This window comes from Adiantum capillus-veneris, chromosome 16, assembly GCF_014529385.1.
Source record: "Adiantum capillus-veneris isolate H3 chromosome 16, ASM1452938v2, whole genome shotgun sequence".
Classification (NCBI taxonomy): Eukaryota; Viridiplantae; Streptophyta; class Polypodiopsida; order Polypodiales; family Pteridaceae; genus Adiantum; species Adiantum capillus-veneris.
Window position 1 is genome coordinate 14,322,464 of NC_140946.1, and position 12,452 is coordinate 14,334,915.

Sequence of the window (12,452 nt, forward strand, 5' to 3'; positions counted from 1 at the left end):
TGCGGGGAGCAAGGGCATGCTTATCGTGCTTGCCCCCACAAGAATACACAAAACGAGCCTCCTAGAGCTACCTTGGTCGAAATCCAAGAAGAGGAAGCTCACCACAAAGGATCTCCTCTATGCCATGCTTGGGGAAAGGTAAGAGAACATGATGCTTTTATTCTCTTTGACCCTAGTTCTACTCACAATTTCATATCCACATAGTTGGCCACCAAGCTAGGCATCCAAGCCTATGAGATGGGAGATGTCCTACCCGCCGATGGTGCTTTCAAGGGGCAAGAAGCTTCAATCACTCCCTTAATTGGGAAATTGAGGCTCCATGTCCAAAGCTATGTGGACAAAGAGGACTTCTTTATCTCTCCTCTCAAGCATGAGGATGTAATCCTAGGGAGTCTTACAAGATGTCGAGCGAGTTTTTTTGAGCAACAAAAAAAACGAGCGAGTCTATCAATAAAGTTATTTGTGAACATTATGTCTGGAAAATTTGATTTTCCCAAAGCTTCTCCCTCATCCACCACATTCGTTGACACGGATGCCTCCTCTCTCCCTTGCTTCATTGGACAAAGCAAGCGTTGTATCTAAGTACAAGCAAGTATATCATTGGAACCGAGAGAGGCTCACATGGCTAGTGGCCAAACATCCTACCAAATTGGGAGTCGTCTCACATCCAAACTCGAGACACAACCCCATGGGATGGCACAAGAACTTGAGAAACAAACCATAGAGGTATGGGTTTATGTGCAGTCCCTCGCCATGCCCCTCCAGAGTCCATAAGTTCTTGAGTTGAGTTTGGCACATAATTTCGCATTGTACTTTTTGTAGGAGTCATCCCTTGTCCACGAAACATTGGGGGTGCACTCTTTGAAATGTAAAGTGGATCCGCATCTATCAACTAAAAACATGATAGAAGTTTCACATTACAAGTAAACAAAAGACATCAATCATTAAGTTAACTTTCATTATTGAAACGTGCACAAGGTCCAATGTAGTTTCTTGCCGAGGTGTCTTTGAATCTCCAGCCAGTGAACCAACCCGATGTTTGTACTCTCACTCTCATCAACATGATTCTTAGAATCATCAATATCTTTGGTGATAGGCACACAACTAACTTGACCATTTTAGAGAGAATTATGAGTAATGTAGGCCTTTCCCCGTCTTTAGGAATCACGACCAGTTGCAAGACTACATAATTAAATGCCCTAATGATTTTAGTATTGAACTTTCATGTGTGTGAGATATACACTTTCAATTGGAAAATAACGTGAACTCACGACACTCTCATAAACCTATAAAATCCGTAGACTTTTCTTCCCTTAAACTACAATTATTTTTTTAATAAATGTATTGAACTTCATCCAACTCATTTAAATATTATCTACATACTAGCTCAAAATTGTTAAAAAGATAATTAGTATTGAATATACACCCTACACTCCGCCCCCCTTCGGGGGCCCTTCTTCTCGCCCCCTACAACAATCTGCAAGTGGCTTCCTTGCCTACTTCTAAGCCACATCCATGAGCGCTCATAGCCCCTCTCTTGATATTGAGGATGTGAGGATTTAATTATGTTATCAAGTCCTTCAGTCTAACAGCGATTTTGACTAAAGAAGGCTGGTTGGCTACTGCCAAAGAAGGTTGGATTGCTACTGCCGTAGTATTGTTATCTCTTTGCTCACAATAATACATTCTACCATCAAGTCCTCCTACGTCCTCAATCTGTGCCCCTCCCTCCTCAAGACTCTCAATTTTCTTATCATTCAGTAAGACCACATGACCCTCAATCTCCATCTCATATAAGCCTTGAAGGTGATATGTGCAGCTAATTGCATCTGGAATGAGAAAGCTACATGGTCTTGCCAAAAGAGCTACTTAGGGCTCTGAGCACATGGCTTGAAGCTAGGCCACACACACAACCAAGGATTGTGCACACACACACACACACACAGAGAGTGTTGTACATTTCCTACATGTTTGCATGAACTTCCAATATCGTATACAGATTGATGTAGATACATTTGGTTCCATCAAGATAAAAACACTTTTTAAAAATTCTAGATCAGACATACTTAATTACGTTCATATTAAATTAAAAAGGGCTCTCGAGCATGTTGGTCCTTGGAGAAGTCGGACCCTTTCTAGCAGTTGTCCGGCTTCTCCAACATGCACGAGAGCTTTATTTAAAATCCGAGCTAATTTTAACGAGCTGTCAATTCTATATAAAAAATTAAAAATTTAGAGGAGCAGCGCTTGGACCCACCACCGAAGGTAATGGCACCGCTCTCGTGGACGGGTTTAGAGTAGTTTCACGCTCATAGGAAAGTCCAATAAAGACGATTTTTTTAATAAAAGAAAAAAAACCTTTGCAAGTACACATCGTAATATAGCTTTGATTATTTTGTTGAGCTTGCTCGAGCCAGTCTGCGCCGGCGCGGACTGGTTAAGACAACTTTCAGAAATTCTAAAGAGCAATAGGTCTCGTGTGATCTTCTTGTAGGAGTATAAAAATACTTTAGTAGGTACACACTGCAATATAGCTTTGATTACTTTGTTGAACTTGCCCAAACCAGTCCGCGCCGGTGCGGACTGGTTTCGACAGCTTTCAGAAATGCTGGAGACCAATAGGTCTCATGTAAGCTTCTTGTGGGAGTGAGAAAGAAGCAGCAGAGAAAGAATAGGAAGCTGATCAGCGGTTGTTGGCGGAGAAGATATGGGCAGGTGAAGAGCAGTAATAGGTCTCGTGTGAGCTTCTTGTGGGAGTGAGAAAGAAGCAGCCGGGCAAGAATCGGAAGCTGACCAGTGGTTGTTTCCAGAGAAAGTATAGGTAGGTGAAGATAATCATGCTAACTACCTAGAGAAGCTAGCGATGGTGTGAGTGCAAGGCTTGGTGCTGCTAAGGGAGGACAAGAGACGGAGTAATCTGTGTTGCTGCACAAAAGAGGTGAGAAGGAATGGCAGGTCAAGGCACCGGGACAAGGTTGAGAAAACTAAACGTCACGTTAGGAATTAGATTTGCATGAAAAGGAGGGGCAACCACAGTAGTGTAATGATGATCAGATAGTGGGTGCGCGCAAGGGACGGCAAGAGGTGGAGTATGCGGTGTTGTTGCACAAAGGCCGTGAGAAAGAAATGGCAGATGAGGCCAGGTAAAGGCTATCCTGTCCTTGCATCCTCATAACACTACTATGAGTTTTTTAGAAAAAGGATGGAAGAGGGCCGCCACAGGCACACCAAACTTTCACACATGTGGATGAGTATTACTTTGCATTTGTGCATGCTCAATACACCAGTTAGTCTACCTTGGGAGAAGTAGCGAGTGGAGTTCGTCAAGCGACACACAATAGGATCGAAGTGGAGGAAGGTGTGGCTCGCAGGGCTAAAAAAATACATTTTTCCTAACCTAAGAAAATAAGGGCAAGCTTGAAATTCTCCCAGTTTTTAAGTCAAAATTTGAAGCTATTTGCGGTAGTTACACTAAAAGTTTTTAAAACTTACCGGTTTTCTTCAAGGCAAGCTCAAAATCTAACTAAGATTTTAGGATTTCAGCCGGTCAAAATACACTAGACTCCGTTTTGTTTCTAACACTAGGTGTGGGTCTGTCTCAGCTGAGTGAAGCAAGTATTTGAATACGAACAACAAAGGTGGTTTTTCTCCAATAAAATTCATATCCATGTCATTTTCTCTGCCACAACTAAGTAGTCACTGGTTGGTTGTTATCTTGTTAGGGCCTCAACTTGTAAAGAGGCGTGAGATTTTGAAGCCTCCACTGCTTGCGATAATTTTAGATGTAGGACCCTTTTGTGTTGAGGTGTTGGTTGAATCTAGCATGTCATGATTATTTGCTTCAATATACCTTGCGCTCGCATCAATTTGTCAAGGGAGTTGCTCATATTTGCTCGAAAATGGGCTTCGCTCGGTTTTCTTTGCTCGTTATTTGGAAATCCTCATCCTAGGGACACCATGGTTTGATCGCATGGCTGCCAATGTTAGATTCCCTAAAAGGAAAATCTACTTTAGGTTTAGGGAAAAAGATATGTCATAATAATCAATATCTAATTCTCCTAAATGATTTTCTCATGTTAAATTGATCATTTAATATGGGGAAGTGCCAGGGGAGAAAAAGCTAGAATATTGGTTAAGCTAGCAGACCGGCCACAGTAGGGATCCAAAGGAGGGAAAATAGGGATCCAAAGGGGGGTCCATCTGCAAAAGATCCATGTGCAACAATGGGCTAAAAAGACCCTAAGGTTAAGCCCATTAAGATTTCCAAAATGCTAAGGTTCCAAAATTCAAAGGTTGTGTCCAAAGGTCAACCATGGGGGAATTGGATGCTTTGTGTGTGTCAAAAAAGTCTTTACAAATCCCTACTTAGGAGGGGGCAAGCCTTGCTTGTAGGGGATGAGAGAGAAAGCCACACACACACACACACACACACACACACACAAGCTCCCTTTAGACAAAGGGAATGAGGGACACATGTCAGCTCCCTAGGCTAAATGCCCACAAGGTGTACCCAATTCCTATTGGATGGCCTTGGAGGTGGACCAATGAGAATTAGGTTAGAGTAAATCTAGATTAATTAATTTAAAAACAATTAATAAAAGAACCAATGAGAATTAAGTCCTCTAGAAGACTATTGGACAGTCTCCCAAGGGGTCCAATGAGCATTCAGCAGCCCAATGGCTTGCCTGATTCCTATTGACCAGGAGGCAAAGGGGTCCAATGAGAGTTTAGTTGAATTATTAAATTACCTAAAGCTCTCACAAAAGGGGAAAGGGGGACACATGTCAGAAGGCTATCACTTATGCTTCTTAATTGTCATTGGCTAGTCCTAGGGAGGTCCAATGAGAGGGTAGCAAGAGCAAATAGCAAGAGGGGTCGCCCAAGAGAGAGAGGGGGCTGATTTTTGAAAGGCATTATCACACACACACTCACACAATCTCATGTGTGAAGTAAGGAAGACTCTCTCTCCTTCTCATGCTTTAATGGAAAGATTACCACCTACTCCAAGCTTGTGAGAAGGGAGGCCTACACCAACAACTCTTGGCTTTGTGATGCAAATCCAACCAAGAGCCAAGCTTCAATGCATGCTCATCTCCTCTACCATGCTAATTACTAAGCTAAGCTATGCTAATATGAGTGATTATGTGAGGAGATGTACATCTTTCTCGTAAGAATACTCCTTCTTCCTCTCAATCTACTCTCATACCCTGCTAGGTCTCACCATCTTTGAAGGTGTGTGAGGTCTTGGGTCTGAGACCGGGGATAATTGATGTTGTGTTTGCTTTCATCTTCATTGCACTAGCTAGTCCTGAAGGAACACAAAGAATTGTATTGTACAATGTCTCTCTTGATGGGAGAAACCATAATACAAAGCCTTTTGGGGGGGGACTGGCTCCATGCAAATCCGGTCCTCAACTGTTGTCAATAGCTTAATTTCTCTCTCTTTTGAAAGTATCTTTCATGTTATCTAACTAGGTGTTATGCTTTTTGTTGCTCTCTCCACCCAAGCACTCTTGTAATTCTCATTAGGAATCTATTCTAATGAAATGCCCACTATGTTCATGCTAATTTCCGCTACACACAAGTTTTTAGGCCATTAAATGATACATTGGTATCAGAGCACAAGGTTTCTCTTTTCTTGCTCAAGAAGGGAGGTCCTCAAGCTAGCTATAAATGGTTGGTATTATTAATTGCATGTGAGTAAGTAGAATAGGGATTTTTCAGCCTTGCAGTGCACTTGCCTTCGTGCAGTTAGCGGGGCATCACCGTCGAGAGCTATGGTCTTAATAGTGGAGTTCTACTGGGCTTGCCTACGGCTTAACCACTATTGAGCTATTAGAAGCTTGACAGGAGCCGGTGTTGTTTTGATGTTGAACGACCCTCTCTTCTATTCCTTGCAATTAATGGTATTCGAGCCACGGGTACAGTAGCTTGAGTGCTTTTTCTAAAGGGGTAAAGAGGAGTAGCAACTAGGGCTTGAAGTGCCAAAGTACACCTAAAAGTTGTTAGAATGGCTGACAATAGTAAAGAGAGTGAAATTAATGTTGATAACTTTGATTTTGCTAATGAGCAAGCTACTAATGATGCTCGCATGCTTGTTAACTATCTTGTTTCTAGGCTTCAACAAGCCATGGGCAATCCATCTCTCCAAAGTGAAGTGCATCGGCAGCTCCGTGCTCATGCGATTCTCCAAGCTCGCCACCATGACGAGAGAACACCTAGGAAGCCTCCTTGTGAGACTTCCAAAAGAGGTCTCTCTCCAATTTGGGAAGAAGAAGAGAATCCATACGAAGGGCTCAAGAATTTACTTCTTGATGATGCATCTCCTTCCCAAAGGAGAACTCAAGAGCCTCCACCGAAGGAACGAGAAAGAAGTGAGTCTCCCGCCACCTCGACGGAGATGGCTCCACGAAGATGGCGGGCTAAAAGCTCTCCATCACCACCAAAGCAGAGAAGACCATCGCACCCTTCTCCACACCATAATTCAGAGAGGGATGATAAAAAGCAAGAGAAGAAAAAGGCGAGAAAGAGGACACCCTCTTCTCTATCTTCTTCATCCTCTTCCTCTTATGAAAGTGATGGTGAAGACGACGAAGATCAAGACAAGAAAAATGTGAGAAAGAGGTCACCCTCTTCTCCACCTTCTTCAAAATCTTCATCTTCTGAAGAAAGTGATGGTGCAACCTTTGAACCATCAAAAAGAAGAGGCCATAGGAAATCCTATGCCGCATGGAAGAGGTCGTCCAAGCTAAAGAAGTTCAAAGAGGGAGGGAAGAGCATCTCTTTCCTTACGTATGATGGCACCTTTGGTGCTACGGACAAAGTCTTGGCCTTTATCCAACAATTTGATGCGGCGTTTGGAGATGAGGGCTTCACGGAGTCCTCTAAGCTACGCCATGTAGCTATGCACTTTCAAAAGTCCGCCAGGCAATGGTGGTCTAGCCTATGAGCCAACGGTGAAGCTCCGCGAACATGGAAAGCTTTAAGAGCTTCCATTATGAAGCACTTTTTGGCCATCGATGCCAAAAACAAAGTACTCACCGAATGGCGAAGCTTAAAGCTCTCTCCCTATGAATCCATCCACAAATATGTAGACAAGTTTTGGGACCTACAACTCAAAGCCACTGTCTTCAAAAAGTTGGATTTTGAGAGCAAAAGCAACAATTTTGTGCAGGCTTAAACGAAGAAATGGCGGAGTATGTCAACTCCCAAAGTCCACGTACCATATTGGAGGTAATACACCATACTATGGTGGCCTTTCGAATCAATTTCCAAACGGGGGCTAAAAGAAATAATAAGCCCACGGAAAACAAGGGTTCCAACGAGCCTAAGGGGAAGGACAATGTCCAAAAGTCTCCTAAGGGCAACTCCAACAAAGCTAAAGAGAAGGGAGTTTACAAAGGTAAAAACAAACTCTCTCCTGAAGAGCTTGAGTGTTATCGCAAGGATAACCGGTGTTTCAAGTGCGGCAAACAAGGGCATGCGTACCACGCTTGTCCCCAAAAGAACAACTGCCAAGATCCTCCTAGAGCTACCTTGGTTGAAATCCAAGAGGAGGAGACTCACCAAATTCACCACAAAGGATCTCCTCTATGCCATGCTTGGGGAAAGGTAAGAGAACATGATGCTTTTATTCTCTTTGACCCTGTTTCTACTCACAACTTTATATCTATAGAGTTGGCCACCAAGCTAGGCATACAAGCCTATGAGATGGGAGATGTCCTACCTGCAGACAGTGCTTTCAAGGGGCAAGAAGCTTCAGTCACTCCCTTAATCAGGAAATTGAGGCTTCATGTCCAAAGCTATGTGGACAAAGAGGACTTCTTTATCTCTCCTCTCAAGCATGAGGATGTAATCCTAGGGGCACCATGGTTTGATCGCCTGGCTGCCAATGTTAAATTCCCTGAAAGGAGAATCTCCTTTAAGTTCAGGAAAAAAGACATGTATATAGATGCTAAGGAAAAAGACATGTATATAGATGCTAAGGAAATGGGTAACACTATCCCCATTAAAGGAGAATCTCCTTTAAGTTCAGGGAAAAAGACATGTATATAGATGCTAAGGAAATGGGTAACACTATCCCCATTGTACATACACCAGCTTTCAACAAGTCAATAAAGATCTCTATTTCCGTGTACATGATTTTTGTTAAAGATTCTCAAAATGAACCTAATGCTTTAGCAAAAGAAAATAAAAGCAACCAAAAGGAATTAGAGTTATCCAATTTTCTCAAGGGGTTTCAAGATGTCTTTATTGATGACATCCCTTGTGAGCCACCTCCTAAACGAGGTAATGATGACCATGCAATTGAACTTCTTCCAGGAAGTTCACCGCCTAAAAAACCTCCTTATAGAATTTCTCAAGCTCAACAAGAGGAGATTATGCGGCAAGTGCATGAGTTAGTTGAGAAGGGCATGGTTAGGCCTAGCTCATCTCCATTTTGCTCACTTGTGCTATTAGTGCAAAAGAAAGACGGCACATATCGTATGTGTGTCGACTATAGAGAACTAAATAGGATCACTATCAAGAATAGGTTTCCTGTTCCACGGGTAGAAGAGGATCAACCTACTTCAGTAGGATTGACCTAAAAAGTGGCTATCATCAAATAAGGATAGTTGATCAAGATATTGTAAAGACCGCATTTCGCACTACATTTGGTCTTTACGAATACATTGTCATGCCTTTTGGCTTGACCAATGCACCAGCCACATTCAATCGCTTGATGGAGAAGCTGTTCAGGCCTCATCGAACCTTCACTGGAGGGTTCTTTGATGATATTATCATCTACTCTAATTCATTAGATGAACACAAGCAACATCTCCAGGTAATATTTCAAGTTTTAAGAGAGAATAAACTATATGTTAATCGAAAGAAAAGTGAATTTTTCTAGCAAGAGATTCAGTATTTAGGTCACATTATCTCTCAAGATGGTACCCAAATGGATCCATCAAAGTTAGAGGTAATAAAAGGATGGCCTAAACCAATGAATCTTCATGAATTAAGGAGCTTTATGGGTATGTGTGCATACTATAGACGCTTCATAGAAAAGTTCTCACAAATTGCGGGACCATTACATGACCTAACAAAGAAAAGCGTTAGGTATACATGGTCTGCTAAGGAGAAAAATGCTTTCGAAAAGCTTAAAGAAAAGCTTATCTCTCAACCTATGCTTACATTACCGGATCTCTCAAAACCATTTGAGGTCCAATGTGATGCTTGTGGTGATTTCCTTGGAGCTGTTTTGCTTCAAGAAGGGCACGCCATAAGCTATGAAAGTCGAAGGCTCGACCCTGTTGAGCAAGCTCTAGGCATATATGAAAAGGAACTCCTTGCAGTTCTACATGCCTTAGACTCATGGAAGCACTATTTATTGGGGACTCCTTTCATTCTGCGAACGGATCACCAAAGTCTTAAGTACTTCATGATGCAGACCAAGCTCTCCGACAAACAAATGAGGTGGGCAAATTTCCTTTTGCAATTTCAATTTCATATTGCTCACATTGCTGGCAAGCATAATCAAGTAGCTGATGCACTCTCAAGACGGCCGAGAGTGAATGCGATTTCCATAGCAACTCACAATGATCTATCTTCAATGATAGATGAGTATGCTATTGATCCCGATTTTAGAGATGTGATTTCAACCCTTGCATTAGGGAAGAAAGAAGAACCATTTACTTTACAAGATGGTTATCTTCTCTTTGGCAATAGACTATGTGTTACAAACTCACTACGTGAGAAAGTAATGTATGAATCTCATGCTCCATCTTATGCGGGGCATAGAGGGATTCAGTCTACCTTAAAGGGAATTGAAACATATTTCTATTGGCCTACCATGGAAGTGAACATACAAGAGTATGTTTCTAAATGTGTGGTATGCCAAAAGACAAAATTTGATAGAGGGAAGCAACTTGGATTGCTTCAACCCTTGCCAATCCCTAATTCACCATGGGAGAGCATATCCATGGATTTTATCTTTGGATTGCCTAAGTCTATCCATGGGAATACGGGAATATGGACGATAGTAGACAGGTTCAGTAAACAAGCTCATTTTATACCTGTCAAAAAGACTATCAAAGCCCATCAAATGGCAACCCTCTTCATTTCACAAATTTTCAAGTACCATGGCTTGCCAATGTCCATAGTGTCGGATAGAGATCCTAGAATGACCAGTAATTTCTGGAAGGGTCTCTTTGCGAATTTAGGGACAAGGCTAAACTTCTCTTCGGCCTATCATCCACAAACAGATGGCCAAGTGAAATAGCTAACCTAAAAATTCTCGATCTACTAAAAGCCTATGTAACGGAAGTAGATCAAAGATCCCAATGGGAGAAGTACTTACCCTTAGTGGAGTATGCTTACAATAACACTATACATACTTACACGGGAAAAGCACCTTTCGAGGTAATTGAGGGAAGATCAAAAAGTCCATTGCTACTTAAGGTACATGGGAAGATCTTCGCTGCAGATGAGTATAGCCGAGACCTACAAGAATCTTTTAGGATGCTATCTCTATCTCACAACAAAGGCAAAAGGCTGTTCCTGACAAGCATAGAAGAGCCCAAGCCTTTAAAGAAAATGATTGGGTCTTATTAAAGTTTCCCAAGGCTCGATTAAGGCACACTACAGGCAAGAATCCTACGGGACACCAAAAGTACTATGCTAAACTAGCAAAAAGGTACAATGGTCCCTTCTAGATTCTTAGGCCAATCAATGAGATGCCCTATCAACTCCAGTTGCCCAATCATTGGCTCATACACAATGCTTTCCATGTGAGCCTATTAAAGCCTTACAAAGGAGAGCCACCTCAAGAACCAACTACTGAAGACCCACTGGAGATCGAGGACCAAGAGGAGGTGCTGCAACCCGAGTCCATTCTCCGACATGAACACAAGGTATTAAGAGGTGGTAAGACTATCCGACGATATCTTATTAAGTTTAAGAATTATCCTTTTGAAGATGCTAGATGGATGCAAGGCATACAATTAAAGGACAACTTAAACCTTGTCAATGCTTACAATGCTTCCCAAGAGTAAGCAAATGTACAAAATGTTAAAAATGAACAAAGTTTTTGTCTTATAAGACTCTCTTTTTCTTTATTGTGCACAAAAATGAAGTAGTATGCATGCTTAGATCATGTTTGCGGAGACGACGTTTCCCAAACACCAAGTAGAGCTTGTCACTCTACTATGGAAGATTGATAGGACTAATATGCAGACATGCTTGCGGCAACCTCAGGCTCTCAAGTGCCAAATGGACTAGTCATCCATTGTGGAATGATGTCGTAGGGTAACATAGGGATCCTCTACCCGCTAAGAAAAGGACTCATGAATATGCTTTATCTTCTCTACACCATAGTCGAGGACGACTATGATTTCAAGAGAAAGGTAATGTCATAATAATCAATATCTAATTCTCCTAAATGATTTTCTCATGTTAAACTGATCATTTAATATGGGGAAGTCCAGGGGAGAAAAAGCTAGAATATTGGTTAAGCTAGCAGACCGGCCACAATAGGGATCGAAAGGAGGGAAAATAGGGATCCAAAGGGGGGTCCATCTGCAAAAGAGCCATGTGCAACAATGGGCTAAAAAGACCCTAAGGTTCAGCCCATTAAGACTTCCAAAATGCTAAGGTTCCAAAATTCAAAGGTTGTGTCCAAAGGTCAACCATGGGGGAATTGGATGCTTTGTGTGTGTCAAAAAAGTCTTTACAAATCCCTACTTAGGAGGGGGCGAGCCTTGCTTGTAGGGGATGAGAGAGAAATCCACACACACACAAGCCCCCTTTACACAAAGGGAATGAGGGACACATGTCAGCTCCCTAGGCTAGATGCCCACAAGGTGTACCCAATTCCTATTGGATGGCCTTGGAGGTGGACCAATGAGAATTAGGCTAGAGTAAATCTAGTTTAATTAATTTAAAAAAAACTTAATAAAAGAACCAATGAGAATTAAGTACTCTAAAAGACTATTGGACAGTCTCCCAAGGGGTCCAATGAGCATTCAACAGCCCAATGGCTTGCCTGATTCCTATTGGCCAGGAGGCAAAGGGGTCCAATGAGAGTTTAGTTAAATTATTAAATTACATAAAGCTCTCACAAAAGGGGAAAGGGGGACACATGTCAGAAGGCTATCACTTATGCTTCTTAATTGTCATTGGCTAGTCCTAGGGAGGTCCAATGAGAGGGTAGCAAGAGAAAATAGCAAGAGGGGTCACCCAAGAGAGAGAGGGGGCTGATTTTTGGAAGGCATTATCACACACACACTCACACAATCGCATGTGTGAAGTAAGGAAGACTCTCTCTCCTTCTCAAGCTTTAATGGAAAGCTTACCACCTACTCCAAGCTTGTGAGAAGGGAGGCCTACACCAACAACTCTTGGCTTTGTGATGCAAATCCAACCAAGAGCCAAGCTTCAATGCATGCTCATCTCCTCTACCATGCTAATTACTA